Source organism: Oncorhynchus clarkii, chromosome 18 (genome assembly GCF_045791955.1).
Source record: "Oncorhynchus clarkii lewisi isolate Uvic-CL-2024 chromosome 18, UVic_Ocla_1.0, whole genome shotgun sequence".
NCBI lineage: Eukaryota > Metazoa > Chordata > Actinopteri > Salmoniformes > Salmonidae > Oncorhynchus > Oncorhynchus clarkii.
This window is the reverse complement of record NC_092164.1, coordinates 15,680,803-15,696,955: the sequence shown is the minus strand read 5'-3', so window position 1 is coordinate 15,696,955 and position 16,153 is coordinate 15,680,803. Positions and strand designations below refer to the sequence as shown.

At 42.8% G+C, this 16,153-nt stretch overlaps 1 protein-coding gene across 12 annotated transcripts in view; it reads left to right on the top strand.

Moving 5' to 3' along the window:
- The first annotated feature begins 1,296 nt into the window (after nt 1-1,296).
- Nucleotides 1,297-16,153, top strand: part of LOC139373075 (inositol polyphosphate-4-phosphatase type I A-like) — a 38,138-nt gene continuing 23,281 nt past the window's right edge. For all 12 annotated transcript variants that reach the window (XM_071113161.1, XM_071113158.1, XM_071113154.1 and 9 more), the window contains exon 1: nt 1,297-1,458. The gene's annotated coding sequence lies outside the window, so the exon portion shown is untranslated. The remainder of the gene's footprint in view (nt 1,459-16,153) is intronic.

Below are 16,153 nucleotides of genomic sequence, written 5' to 3'. Positions count from 1 at the left end.
ACACACACACACACATTAACAAGTGACATCAACAAGGGATCATAGCGTTCACCTGGATTGACCTGGTCAGTCTATGTCATGGAAAGATACAGGTGTTCATAATGTTTTGTACACTCAGTGTATATGTGTGTGTTAACACACTCCCACCATGATGCTGGAGATGGAGAACAGCTCAGCCACCAGGTTGGCCGGGTAAGTGTACATGAAGACAACCACGAAGACCCTAGTTGAAGCAGGTCAACTAATCATCAAGCCCTAAATGAGTTGAATGAGGTGTGCTGGTCCAGGGTTACAATAAAATGTGTACTGTTGGGGATACGCGAGGACCAGGGTTGGGAAACACTGCTCTAGATAGCACATTTTCTTTTAAGAGAATAGAGACCACACAAATGTGAAAGCTGCGACTGCAAATTGTGGCCACATGATGGTAGTACAGCTTAATCTAACTGTTTACTGAAGAAGAAGAACGCATACTTAATCAATAAGGCCCGAGGGGGTGTGATACATGTCCAATATACCACAGCTAAGGGCTGTTCTTATGCACGGACACAACGTGGAGTATACTGGTATATTGGCAATATATCACAAACCCACGAGGTTCCTTATTTCTATTATAAACTGGTTAGCAATGTAATTAGAGAAGTGAAAATACATGTTTTGTCATACTGTGATATACCAAGGCTTTCAGCCAATCAGGGTTCAGGGCTCAAACCACCCAGTTTGTAATAGTAATAATCGGTAATATGCTCAGATAATGACATATGATAACATTTGAAATTATTGTAATAATGACTGTCTATGCATGGCAGGAACATAATGCTGGACCATGCCTTACTGGAGCCAAGATGTTGCAAAGATAGACTTAAAACAAGGATTTAGCCAGGATTCATCACAGGCCTGACTGAGCTACTGTACAGCATCCCTCAACCACAAGAGTGAAGCCATTTTTATTTGAGACAGATAACTTTTATAATAATAATGATAATTATAATAATAATCTATGCCATTTAACGGACGCTTTTATCCATGTAAGTGTATTTGTATCAGTTCAATCATAGCATAGTCTCATATCTTGATTATATTCGGTAGCCTGATTTTTCCAATGTCATTGACTTCTGTTTTGAATCTAAATATAGTTCTTCATCATGCCTTTTATTGGTCATTTCAAAATCGAATTAGATTTTTCCCAGGACACTGTACAAAGATGTAGCCTATCATGATTTACTGAAAATAGATTTATTTGTCTTCAATAAAGTTGTGTCATTCTGAATGTGCCTCAGACTCAAGTAAGGGGAGGTTCCTTTGATGAAGTTGCAACGTCACATGATACAATGTAGCGGAGAGGCGAGATCACACTGCGGAGTGCAGACAGACTGGAAACAAATGTAACAAGCGAACGTCAACACCAACGGCTGTCTCTTTCCCACCAAATTAATTGTCATCAAACGTCGTAGAAAGGTTTGTGTCTTCATCTTGAAATGCAGTTATCTGGTTAGCTGGAGAGGCAGGAAAAGTCGCCATGAGAAGGTTAGCATAATAGCTAATTTGCTCATTAATGGTTTACACCTCCTTGCGAAAAAAGCTTCAACTTCAAAGTTGTATTCTTCCCTGTATAGTCAGTTATCACCCATATGCTTTTTATTTATTGTGGTCTAAGCTAGTTATTGCCTGTGATACGTTTAGGTATGAACACCACCTGCAACTTGGGCTAGTCGTCTTATTTTCACGCAATGTTCTCATATGGGAAGAGAGGAGCGAGCAGATAATGCGCACTCTGCCTCCAATGACCAAGACATACGGGTCTTTTAATGTCGATGGACATTGTATTCTTCCCTGGGCATCCTATGTATTCGTTCCTAGGCATCCTATGTATTCGTTCCTAGGCATCCTATGTATTCGTTCCTAGGCATCCTATGTATTCTTCCCTAGGCATCCTATGTATTCTTCCCTAGGCATCCTATGTATTCTTCCCTAGGCATCCTATGTATTCTTCCCTAGGCATCCTATGTATTCTTCCCTAGGCATCCTATGTATTCTTCCCTAGGCATCCTATGTATTCTTCCCTAGGCATCCTATGTATTCTTCCCTAGGCATCCTATGTATTCTTCCCTAGGCATCCTATGTATTCTTCCCTAGGCATCCTATGTATTCTTCCCTAGGCATCCTATGTATTCTTCCCTAGGCATCCTATGTATTCGTTCCTAGGCATCCTATGTATTCGTTCCTAGGCATCCTATGTATTCGTTCCTAGGCATCCTATGTATTCGTTCCTGGTATTTTATGACTGCATCTGCAGTCAGGCTGTAAAATTATATCCGTAGCCCACTGAGTGCCTGTCTCTTTGTTCATCCACTTGAACACGCTTGGTCCATGATCAACCATATTCTAGTATTTTATTAAACACTCTATTACCATGAAATTCTCTCAGCTAACATTCATTATCAACATGACGGGTTCTTGGCACTGCCAGGGCAGCATTGTACGTTCAAATCTATGACGACTGTGTTTTGTGTTGGCTGATCTTGAATGGTGGAGTCAAGGGGGTTCTAGTTACTGAAAGTGGAAGTGGTGGGTTATATAAGCCTGTTGGCAGAGTGGTGGTGCGGTTGACAGCCCTTTCCTACGAGCCTCGGTTAGTTCCACATGGCTAAAATGAAAACAAACGGTGCCATGTGTCAGCTATACAGACCAGATGGGTGCATTGTTGAACACTCTCTCTTCTACCACAGCTTTAACTGGAACTCTGTTTTCTACTAACTCTGTTTTCTGGTAAGATTACTATTGAATTTATTTTATACATGTGTGTATGTGTTATCAGTATCAACACAGTCACTGTTATTGTATTGTAAATCATCCCTCTGTGACACAGGCTGAAGTGGACAGTGAGCGTCCAGAAGAGTTCGTTATGAACCGGTGAAACCTCATCAATGTGATTTATCACCATTCATCCTCAGCAGTGTTATCTCTGACCTGGATCTGAGAGTGTAAATTGTGTATATTGCATGTCTCCCTTGTAAAAGAGACCTTGGTCTCAATGGGACTCCGCAACAGGCCTACCTACACAGGCTCCTATCACACAGCTTGTTGAAATCCCTGAGAATACCAGGAGGTTGGTTGCACCTTAATTGGGGAGGATGGGCTCATAGTGATGGCTGGAACAAGATCAATGGAAGGGTATCAAATTCATCACGCATGGTTGCCATATGTTTGATACCAGTCTATGTACTCCATTCCAGCCATTATTATGAGCTGTCCTCCCCTCAGTAGCCTCCTGTGCTGTTTGTCTACGTTCAAATTGGCACCATATACCCTAGTATATTTTGCACTACTCTTGACCAGAGCCCATAGTACACTATATAGGGAATAGGGTGCATTTCGGTTCATTAGGGAATAGGGAGTCGTTTTGGACACAGCCTTTGTACTGCTGGATTAGCTCTGTCTCACATGGACCAAAGTGGACCAAAGTGGAGATAATGTGTTAGTGGCGATATGATAAGAACAACTGATGAACATGACCAAGTGAAAAATGATATTAGTTTGAGAGACATACTTCAGTGCATGGCCAGAGGTGACGGCCCTTAAATGCCTTTGCTGTGTGCTAGTTTGCGTATATAATCACATTAGCATGATTTACTAATAATCCATTCAACTTTTGTAGCGCTATTTATTCCATACTGATTCTCAAAGAGCTTTAAAGAGAGAAAAAAAGACACCAGTCATGAGATGGACAGTCATTAGAGGGTTGGTTATCTGAATTGATGACTACTACAAATCCCTATCTGATTTGTAGTGAAGAGTGGAGTGAGGTCGTAAAGGCAGACTGTCAGTGGTTTCCTGGTAGGAGCCATCAGAGCCAAGGTCAAGGGGAGGGGACATGCTTATTGATTGAGAGGAAGCTTACGAGTTACGACCAGGCATCTGGAAAGACCAGGAACCGTTTGTGAGACTACTCCCAGTTGGCTTGACTAGGCTGTTGCTCACAAGATTCTACAGTGATTTGTAAACAACTACAGTACTACATTGTACTAAGTTGGGCACTGTAGTTTTGCAATTCAATATAGTAGCTAGCTACCTCTTGCGCGCGCATACAGACTCTGAGACCACTGTGTATGTACTGTATGTAACTATGTATGGGGGAGTGCTGTGACTCAGCGATGGGATTTTTCTCCCACTGGGCTCAGAGGGCAACCAGGGGCCTGTTGATTCATCCTACACTCTCTCTCTCTCTCAACGAACAACACTCAAACTGTAAACAAGCTCAGAGAAGACACTCTTAAGATTCATATCAGTATTGAACACAGTGAATCTGACACACACACACAGCCAGTTGAATGCTCTGCCTACTCTGTTGCTCTTATAAGCCAATAATAGCTTCCCACATAAACACACACTCAATCCTGCAACACACTACACTCAACTCCTCTACACTCTCATGTCATCACACACACACACACGCACACTTCATATGGTTGCTATCTTACTTATTACTTTGCTATAATAATCAGGTATTTTTTTCTCCAGAGCCTTTGTCATAAAAGTCTGCTAGTTAAACTCTCCTTTCTTTTTCATGAATTTACTTATGAGCGATGTTGTAAATTCTTCTACTTGGTGGATAGCCGGTGCCTCAGACAGCAATAGCTACTCTGCCTCGCTGCATTGCCTTGCCTGTCTTTGCTGTTTTACACTGAAATCCATTAGACCTGAGCCAAAGTTGTTGTTTTAGGGATCTGCTCTGAAACGTCTGTAGTCAAGTAGTGGTGGGTGCTACCCCGAGTCCACTGTCTCTGGCTGTGTCTCAAATGACACCCTGTACCCTAAGATGTGCACTACTTTTGACCAGTGCCCCTAATGCTCTGGTCAAAAGTAGTGCACTTTATAGGAATAGGGTGCCGTTTGGGACATAAACCTCTGTTTCCCTCTTATGCAACAGACTGACTTATTGATGATGGCAGGCTAAATGGAGACCATAAATCCACATGTGGAGAAAAGTGAAACCTGTCGTTGGTCAGTCGGCCTGGCCCTATACTAAACAATACTAAGGATAGGACCCATGGAGAGAGGGACAGCGTGACTGCAAACATGACACAGTGCAGGGAAATGTTCTCCAGCCACCACAGTTGATTATTTATTGGTCTGGGAATCAACATGTGACAGGCCTACAGCATACAGCTCTTTCAGTTTCTTCCTCGAAGTTTCCCAAGTCACTGAGGAGGTTCTGGAGCAGGGTTTAGGATGGGAACAGTGACACCTCTCCCCTTCCCTTCCCCGTCTGGACAAAGCCTGTCTGGGTCCTGTCAGCCCAGTTTGTCACGAAGCATCCACAGTCCCATCTCTCCCTGTCCCTCTCTGTCCCTTCCTGTCTCTCTCCTGTGTATTTCTGCTGGAGAACAGTGTCAGCCAGAGAGAAGACATTACCTTATCAGCCTGCTTCTCTTAGCTACTGCAGGAATAAGGAGGGAGAGAAATAGAGAGGGACATATGGGGAGAGGGAGGGCAAAAGAGGCAGGCAGACAGTATGAGAAGAAGGGATGAAGAAAGTGGGAGGGAGAGAGATGGGGGAGAGTGTAAGCAGTGATGACGACGCTGCTGCGTGTTTGTTTGTTTACATGCTGCTCTGCTGTGAGGAGACCGCATCCACAGCCGGGCCCTTCACTCGCTATGCAGACTGTCATCTTACCCTATAGACGAGGAACCAAGCTCAGCTGTTAGGAGCAGAGATGTACTAGTCTGTCTGTACAGCTGTAGCATGCAGCCGGATATGGATTAGCCCTTCTACAGGCCTGCACTGTGCTGTGTCACTCGCCACCATGCTGGTTTTACATTTACTAGCTGCTATGCTAATGCTACTATCTACAGGCTGCCTGTAGCATTCACTGGATAAACGTAGGGATTTTTGGGGAGGTTTTAAATATAGTCTATGTATTGTATCTGATTTATGTGCTGACTGGACTGTAGCCATTTTGCGAAGACGACTATTTAGCATCCCTTCTCATGCTCTGTAGAATTAGGCACTACTCTAACCCCCTATGGTGGTTTTGGCTGGGGTGATGCGCTCAGATGGGCGGTTGACAGGGAATAAATAATACCCAGAGTCCTCTGCATGCTGTTCTAAACGGCCCTCGTCGGCCGTAATGAGTGAGTCCTCTTCAGACTGCCTATGAAGGAGGAATCTAATGGCAGAAACATGCATTTATCATAGTGTGGGTTTATCTATTGATTAAATAGGAAAGCAGCTCCTTGCTGCTCTGTGGCAATGTTTATCTCGTCTTTGTTGCCGTGTTCAGTGTTTGTCTGTTAACTCCCATTGGTGAGATTATAGGCCTAGCTTCTCAGCTATGCCAACATTGGGTTGAATCGGATGGGTTAGCGCTGAACAGTAACAAAAGCCTACACTCACTGGGTCCCCACGACCAGGCTTGAAGAACACTTCGTATCTTCGAATGTGCAGGTTTGCTTCACACTGTGAACAGTGTGGTAGCCAGGGGACCCAAAACAGTGGAGAAGTTGAGCCTTGCACTTCAACGCTCTAAGTTTTTGCAGAAATGTACCCACTATGCTGTACACTTTCTGCATATACAGTTGCAAGAATAAGTGTGTGAACCCTGTGGAATTGCCTGGATTTCTGCATAAATTGGTCAAAAAATGTGATCTGATCTTCCTCTCACAACAATAGACAAACAGTGTGCTTAAATTAATAACACACAAATTATTGTATTTTTCTTGTCTATATTGAGACATAATTTAAACATTCACTGTGTAGTTTGGGGAAAGTATGTGAACCCCTAGGCTAATGACTTCTCCAAAAGATAATTGGAGTCAGGAGTCGGCTAACTTGGAATCCAATCAATGAGACGAGATTGGAGATGTTGTTTAGAGCTGCCCTGCAATTTAAAAAAAACTCACAAAATGTGAGTTTGCTACTCATATGAAGCATTGCCTGACGTGAACCAATTGTTGACTTGCATAAAGCTGGAAAGGGTTACAAAAGTATCTCTAAAAGCCTTGATGTTCATCAGTCCACAGTAAGACAAATTGTCTATAAATGGAGAAAGTTCAGCACTGTTGCAACTCTCTCTAGGAGTGGCCGTCCTGCAAAAATGACTGCAAGAGCACAGCACAGAATGCTCAATGAGGTTAAGAAGAATCCTAGAGTGTTAGCTAAAAACGTACAGAAATCTCTGGAACATGCTAACATCTCTGTTGACGAGTCTGCAATAGGTAAAACACGAAACAAGAATGATGTTCATGGGAGGACACCACGGAGAAGCCACTGCTGTCCAAAAATACATTGCTGCATGTCTGAAGTTCGCAAAATAGCACCTGGATGTTCCACAGCTATTCTGTGGATAGATTAAACTGAAGTTGAGTTGTTTGGAAGGAACACCCAACACCATGTGTGTAGAAAAAAAGGCACAGTACACCAACATCAGAACCTCATCCCAACTGTAAAGTATGGTGGCGGGAGCATTATGGTTTGGGCTGCTTTTCTGCCTCAGGGCCTGGACAGCTTGCTATCATCGACAGAAAAATGAATTCCCATTTTGCAGTAGAATGTAAGGCTGTCTGCCAATTGAAGCTCAACAGAAGTTGGGAGATGCAGCAGGACAGCAAAGTATTCAACAACGGAATGGCTTGAACAGAAGAAAATACGCCTTCTGGAGTGGCCCAGTCCTGACCTCAACCCAATTGAGGTGCTGTGGCATGACCTTGAGTGGTTCACACCAGACATCCTCAAGAAAATTGCTGAACTGAAACAGTTTTGTAAAGAGGAATGGTCCAAAATTCCTCCTGACCATTGTGCAGGTCTGATCCGCAACTACAGAACACGTTTGGTTGAGGTTTATTGCTGCTAAAGGAGGATCAACCAGTTGTTAAATCCTAGATACTCCTACATACTTTTCTCACACTGCACTGTAAATGTTTACATGGTGTGTTCAATAAAGACATAGAAATGTATAATTGTTTGTGTTATTAGATTAAGCAGACTGTTTGTCTATTGTTGTGACTTCGATGAAGATCAGATCAAATTTTATGACCAGTTTATGCAGAAATCCAGGTAATTCCAAAGGGTTCACATACTTTTTCTTGCCATTTTGTTACGTTACAGCCTTGTTCTAAAATGGATGAAAAGTTTTTTTTGTACTGGGCTCTGTAGCGCCATTCGAACGATCAGATGCCGAGCAGTTGCCATACCAGGCTGTGATGCAACTGGTCAGGATGCTCTCGATGGTGCAGCAGTAGAACTTTTTGAGGATCTGGGGACCCATGCCAAATCTTTTCAGTCTCCTGAGGGGGAAAAGGTGTTGTCGTGGCCTCTTCACAACTGTCTTGGTGTGTTTGGACCATAATAGGTCCTTGGTGATGTGGACACCAAGGAACTTAACTCTCGACCCGCTCCACTACAGCCCCGTTGATGTTAATGAGGCATGTTCGGCCTGTTTCCTGTAGTCCACGATCAGCTCATTTGTCTAGCTCACATTGAAGGAGAGGTTGTTGTTGTCCTGGCACCACACTGCCAGATCTCTGACCAGGTCTTGTCGATGATCAGGCCTACCGCTGTTGTGTCGTCAGCAAACTTAATGATGATGATGATGAAGGTGTCGTGCTTGGCCACGCAGTCGTGAGCGAACAGGGAGTACAGGAGGGGGCTGAGCACGCACCAATGAGGGGCCCCAGTGTTGAGGATCAGCGTGCCAGATGTGTTGTTGCCTACCCTTACCACCTGGGGCGGCCCGTCAGGAAGTCCAGGATCCAGTTGAAGAGGGAGGTGTTTAGTCCCAGAGTTCTTAGCTTAGTGATGAGCTTTGTGGACACTATGGTGTTGAACGCTGAGCTGTAGTCGATGAACAGCACTCTCTTGTTAGTGTTCCTCTTGTCCATGTGGGAGAGGGCAGTGTGGAGTGTAATAGAGATTGTGTCATCTGTGGATCTGTATGTGAATTGGAGTGGGGCCAGGGTGTCTGGGATGATGGTGAAGTCGGAAGTTTACATACACCTTAGCTAAATACATTTAAACTCAGTTTTTTACAATTCCTGACATTTAATCCTAGTAAAAAGTCCCTGTCTTATGTCAGTTAGGATCACCACTTTATTTTAAGAATGTGGAATGTCAGAATAATAGTAGCGAGAGTGATTTATTTCAGCTTTTATTTATTTAATCACATTCCCAGTGGTTTAGAAGTTTACATACACTCAATTAGTATTTGGTAGCATTGCCTTTAAAATTGTTTCACTTGGGTCAAACATTTCGGGTAGCCTTCCACAAGCTTCCCGACAGAGCTTGTGTAACTGAGTCAGGTTTGTAGGCTTGCTTGCACGCGCTTTTTCAGTTCTGCCCAGAAATGTTCTATAGTATTGAGGTCAGGACTTTGTGATGGCCACTCCAATACCTTGACTTTGTTGTCCTTAAGCCATTTTTTCCACAACTTTGGAAGTATGCTTTGTGTCATTGTCCATTTGGAAGATCCATTTGCGACTAAGCTTTAACTTCCTGACTGATGTCTTGATGTTGCTTCAATATATCCACATCATTTTCCTTCTATATGCCATCTATTTTGTGAAGTGCACCAGTCCGTCCTGCAGCAAAGCACCCCCACAACATGATGCTGCCACCCCCGTGCTTCACGGTTGGGATGGTGTTCTTTGTCTTGCAGGCCTCCCCCTTTTTCCTCCAAACATAACGATGGTAATTTTGTCAAACAGTTCTATTTTTGTTTCATCAGACCAGAGGACATTTCTCCAAAAAGTACGATAGTGTGGTCTAAATCTTATCATGAGGTATTCAACCTCAGGCGAGCAATACCTTGAGGGAAGTGGTGGTTTACCTACTCATCTGCTAATTCTTACAAGCCACTCCGCCGCCTTCCCCCTGTTCCTCCGTATTAAGAATGATGGAGGCCACTGTTCTTGGGGCCCTTAAATGCTGCAGACATTTTTTGGTACCCTTCCACCAATCTGTGCCTGGACAGAATCCTCTCTCGGAGCTCTACGGATAATCCCTTTTGACCTGGTTTGGTTTTTGCTCTGACCTGCACTGTCAACTGTAGGACCTTTGTTTATATAGACATTTCAAAGTGAAAAATTGGGGTCCCTACCTGGCCTGCGCCCAAATGTAGGCATATAAATGTGTCCATTTGCGGATCTGATTGGCTTAATGCACCACAACTAATGAACTGTTGAGCTTCTCAGAGTGATGTTTACTTCACCTCAAACTGAGAGCAAACAAAGTCTGTTTTTACATCCATTGAGAATTACAATCGTTCCTCATTGTATTTGAAAAATATTTTCCATCTCTCTCCCTTTTGGTAACCGCTCAGCGTGAAAGGGAAAAATGTCATGCTCTGATCCAGTCGGAAACGTCATGAAATAGACCTGATTACTTCTTATCAGTGCGTGACTTGGACTGAAATACATTCAGTAACTCATTTTGGGTTCTGGTACTATTCATATTTAGGTGCAGGAGCTCCACAATACTTTTTAGATAATATTCTATAAGAGGAATAGGAGCTCAAGCAGTAGACCATTTGAGGTGCCGGTACTCAGTTTAGGCAATGTGATTTATAGAATATTTATTTTTATCAGGATATTTTCTACCTGCAGGCTGCAATGTTTTTTACATTTTTTGGCTTAATGTAGGCTGTTTTTACGTAGTTGGCAATGGCTTTTCGTTTAGATTTCATTTAGATTTTCATTTAGATTTGGATAGAATTTTGATTTAATCACATGACAATGATTTTGAGATATGAAGACGTTATTCAATTGGTTGAAAGAACAGACTGCTTTTGGTCGACCAAGGTAGAGCTGTCTCCGGGGGGAAAAAAATAACACACCGTGACAAAAACACACACACACAATAGGAGTGTGTGTGTGGAGAGGGTGGTCCGGCGGCGCCAGTCCATTGATCAGTGTCTCTGACTGATGATGGACTGAGCAATGCAGGATTGCTTCTGAAATGGAAGGAAGCACACACTGCACTGCCTCAGTAGAGCTTCAAACTAACACACACACACATACGTGCACACTGGCAGGCACACACACACCTTCAAAAGGCGAGTTATCTCTTTGAAGAGTGGTGTTTTGGGCCAGGCCATGGCAGAGACAGAATGTCAGATGTGAAGGTTAAATTGTGAAAATGTCTCCTCTTCTGGTTGCCATCATGTGTTGTTGCACGCCTCACTACCTCTGACTGTGACTTGGCAGTCCTGTAGCCTCGGTCACTGTCAAACCCAATGCACAGATACAGATCATACTCTGCTGTATTCTCCACTATATACAGTTAGGGGAAGTGGAGCAAATACTGAAATATCCTTCTTTTTAGTTTTTCTGACATGTTGTCTCTTCCTCTGGTCAGATCCAGTCTGTTGCTCCTCTCCGACTGGATAAGCTGGCTTCCCCTCCCTCTGGGAAAGGAAACGGGATACCTAGTCAGTTGCACAACTGAATGCATTCAACCCAAATATTAATTCCGCATTTAATCCAACCTCTGACTCGGAGAGGTGCAGGGGGGCTGCCTTAATCGAGTTGCCCGGGTAGCAGTTGTTGTTTAACTGCCTTGCTCGAGAGCAGAACAGAAAATGTTTCTACTTTGCCAGCTCAGGGACTCAAACCAGCAACCTTTCAGTTACTGGCCCAACGCTCTTAACCACAACGCTACCTGCCACTCTCTGCCTTCCCCACTGACAGTAAGTACACCTGAACACATCTCAGGCACTTTGTCATGGTATATGTGCTGTTGGGATGTGGCATCCTAACATGACCCTGAGAGAAGGCTGGTGACTGGAGAGCGAAAGAGATGGAAGGGGGGGGGACAGGCACAACATGAGCTGTTGAACGTCAGGTCACATTCACGTCAGTCCCTCCCTCTCCCTGACATGAACAAGGCCTTGATTTGTAAGTAAGGCAGACAGACCCTACTGTAGGAACTAGGCAGCTAGTCTGCAGGGCTGCACTCACTACTGTAGGAACTAGGCAACCAGTCTAGTCTGGAGTAGATTGATTTTTCAACTCTGATACCGATTTATTGGAGGACCAAAAAAAACAACATACTGATTAATTGTCCGATTTAAAAAAAAAAAACATGTTTTTATTCATTTTGATTTTTTTTATATATATATATATTTTTTAATAATATATTTGTAATAATGACCATTACAACTACTGAATGAACACTTTTATTTTAACTTAATATAATATAATAAAACCAATTTAGTCTAAAATAAATAATGAAAAGTGTTCCATTTGGTTTAAATAATGCAAAAACTGTGTTGGAGAAGAAAGTAAAAGTGCAATATGTGCCATGTAAGAAAGCTAACGTTTCAGTTCCTTGCTCAGAACATGAGCATATATGAAAGCTGGTGGTTCCTTTTAACACAAGTCTCTATATTCCCAGGTAACTATCATTTCGATTTCAGTGAAATATGGAACCGTTCCGTATTGTATCTAACGGGTGGCATCCTTAAGTGAAAACATTGCTGTTACATTGCACAACCTTCAATGTGTCATAATTATGTCATAATTATGTAAAATTCTGTGTTTGTTAGGAAGAAATGGTCTTCACACAGTTCGCAATGAGTCGGGCGGCTCAAACTGCTGCATATACCCTGACTCGCAATATTAAAGTTGCGACGAGCAAACCCGGATCCGGGATCCTATTTATAGCCTCAAGCTCATTACCATAACGCAACGTTAACTATTCATGAAAATCGCAAGTGAAATGAAATAAATATGCTAGCTCTCAAGCTTAGCCTTTTGTTAACAACACTGTCATCTCAGATTTTCAAAATATGCTTTTCAACCATAGCAAAACAAGCATTTGTGTAAGAGTTTTGATACCTAGCGTAGCATTTAGCGTAGCATTCAGCGTGCAACATTTTCACAAAAACAAGAAAAGCATTCAAATAAAATAATTTACCTTTGAAGAACTTCGGATGTTTTCAATGAGGAGACTCTCAGTTAGATAGCAAATGTTCAGTTTTTCCAAAAATATTATTTGTGTAGGAGAAATCGGTCCGTTTTGTTCTTCACGTTTGGCTGAGAAAAAAAAACGAAAATTCAGTCATAACAACGCAAACTTTTTTCCAAATTAACTCCATAATATCGACAGAAACATGGCAAACGTTGTTTATAATCAATCCTCAAGGTGTTTTTCACATATCTATTCGATGATAAGTCACTCCTGGCAGTTTGGTTTCTCCTCTCTTCAAAATGGAAAAATGCGCGCACCTGGAGATTGCGCAATAGTTTCGACGGAGGACACCCAGCGGACACCTGGTAAATGTAGTCTCTTATGGTCAATTTTCCAATGATATGCCTACAAATACGTCACAATGCTGCAAACACCTTGGGGAAACGACAGAAAGTGTAGGCTCTCTCCTTGCGCATTCACAGCCATATAAGGAGACATTGGTACACAGCGCCTCAAAAATCTGTCTCAGTTCCTGTATGAAATTTCATCTTGGTTTCGCCTGTAGCATTAGTTCTGTGGCACTCACAGACAATATCTTTGCAGTTTTGGAAACGTCAGTGTTTTCTTTCAAAAGCTGTCAATTATATGCATAGTCGAGCATCTTTTCGTGACAAAATATCTTGTTTAAAACGGGAACGTTTTTCATCCAAAAATGAAATACTGCCCCCAGAGTTTCATGAGGTTAACTAAATATGCAGGTCTAAAAAAATATATACTTGTGTATTGATTTTAAGAAATGCATTGATGATTATGGTTAGGTACACATTGGTGCAACAACAGTGCTTTTTTTCGAGAATGAGCTTGTTAAATCATCACCCATTTGGTGAAGTAGACAGTGATTCGATGATAAATTAACAGGCACCGCATCAATTCTATTCAACGCAGGACAAGCTAGTTAACCTAGTAATATCCTCAACCATGTGTAGTTATGTTAAGATTGATTGATTTTTTACAAAATAAGATAAGTTTAATGCTAGCTAGCAACTTACCTTGGTTCCTTGCTGCGCTCGCGTAACAGGTAGTCAGCCTGCCACGCAGTCTCCTCGTGGAGTGCAATGTAATCAGCCAAAATCAGCGTCCAAAAATGCAGATTACCGATTGTTATGAAAACTTGAAATCGGCCCTAATTAATCGGCCATTTCGATTAATCGGTCGACCTCTAGTCTGGAGGGCAATACTAACCACTGTAGGAACTAGGTAGCCAGTCTAGTCAGGAGGGCAGCTCTAACTACTCTACATCCATGTAAATGAAGGTGAAGAATATGTAAGACTTTTTGCACCTACAAATTCATCTGGATATTTATTCAGGAAATGAAAATGTCAGGGAAGTCTAAGATTTTGGAGATATTATTTTGATAGGGACTATTAAATTATATGATGAATCCAGTGCTAGTTGACCCTGATACAGGGCTTACTCACAGCACCTCCATTTAGACAGATAAAATAAGCACTGTTAGTGTCAAGAGATAAATTTTTTTAATGAATGTACTCTGTTTGCTCTCCAGCAGTGTTTACCTTCTCCATAGTCATTATGACACAGATACTGGTGTGGTGCAGAGTTGAAGTCTGTTTAGACAAGGCCGGGGCTATAAAAATAACTAATGTGGGCTGGGAGTGCAGGAGGACGACAGTAAGATGGAAACTAGTGACATGGAGGGAGAGCTGTTATCCTGCCTTCTGTATAGGTGTGTTTTGATAAGGGAGAGATGGGAAGTCAAGATCTGAGGAAACTCTGAGGCGGTATGCTTGTCGTCGTGTGTGTGTGTGTATGCGCGTGCGTGATGCCTGGCCTGGACAGTCAGAACCTTGGCAGTCAGTCAACACAGAAACAATTTTTTGCCTTTTAAGGGCAACAGGACTGAGCTCGCCTCCACACTGCCCTTCTCAGGCTTGGAGACTGTCTGAGACTGAGAGCAGAGAAACCCTTGATACAAACACATCCTAATTTCCAGGTGTGGTTGGACAAGACCCCTCCATGTGATAGTGTCAATCCCACTCAGAGAAGTTCCGGGGGGAGGTTCCTGAAACCAGCACAGAGTGGGAAGAACCACAGAGCCTTGAGGTGCTTTCACAACCAAGGCAAGCTGAGGTTTTTAGATTCAAGACAAATTAAAGAATGATCTTGTCGCTTGGCTAGTAATCCTGATGGAGTCACACGGCTGAATTAGACTCATTAACGGTAGAATTAGCAGGAGTGTAGTCTGCTGGGTAGGAGTAAACAGGGAGAGAAAGGAGAAATCTTTCAGGCAGTACCGTGGACGCCTCTCAATGTTAACGCGCTCACTCACTCACCCGGTTCCTTCATAGAGAGCTTTCCAGTTGCGTGCAGCATTAGACTTAACATAACAGCAGAAGTGAAATCCACTAAACCCTGCCAGTCAGATCGGGACGCCAGTAAAACCAGCTGTCGCCGTTGGTGTCACTTCCCTCCTTTTTAAGTTAAATCAGGTAGAAACCTATGCATCGCATTGTCCTCACCAGAGAAGCTAAGGACTTACAATGTCTCAAGTGTCAATGTCTCTGTTTACTCATATCTGGTTAACCTACAGTACCAGGTGCCCAGGGTAAAACGAAGACACTGAAAATTCATCAAACCCGTATTCGCAGTCGTTACTGGGTGTGAGAAACTACGTCAGAAACCCAGCAAGGATTTGTTAACCTAGCCGTGGAAGCTCCAAAAGCACATGTGTCCCAGTTCACGTGAGTTACTAATCATCAGGGTCTCCTCACTCTGGTGCTATAAATCAAATGTTATTTGTCACATGCTTTATAAACAACAGGTGTAGACTAGCAGTGCAATGCTTACTTACAGGCCCTTCCCAACAATGCAGAGAGAAAAATATAGAAAAAAAATGGTAAAACAAGGAATACACCGTGAGTAACAATAACATGGCTATATACACGGGGTACCAGTACCAAGTCCATGTGCAGGGGTACATTGTAATTGAGGTAGATATGTACATATCGGTAGGGGTAAAGTGACTAGGCAACAGTATAGATAATAAACGGTAGCAGAAGTGTATGTAATGGGTCAAAAGATTTTGAGCAGGGGGGTCAGTGCAGATAGTCAAGGTAGCTATTTGGTTAACTATTTAGTAGTCTTCTGGCTTGGGGGTAGAAGCTGTTAGGGTCCTGTTGGTTCCAGACTTGATGCATCGGTACCGCTTGTCGTGCGGTAGCAGAGAGAGC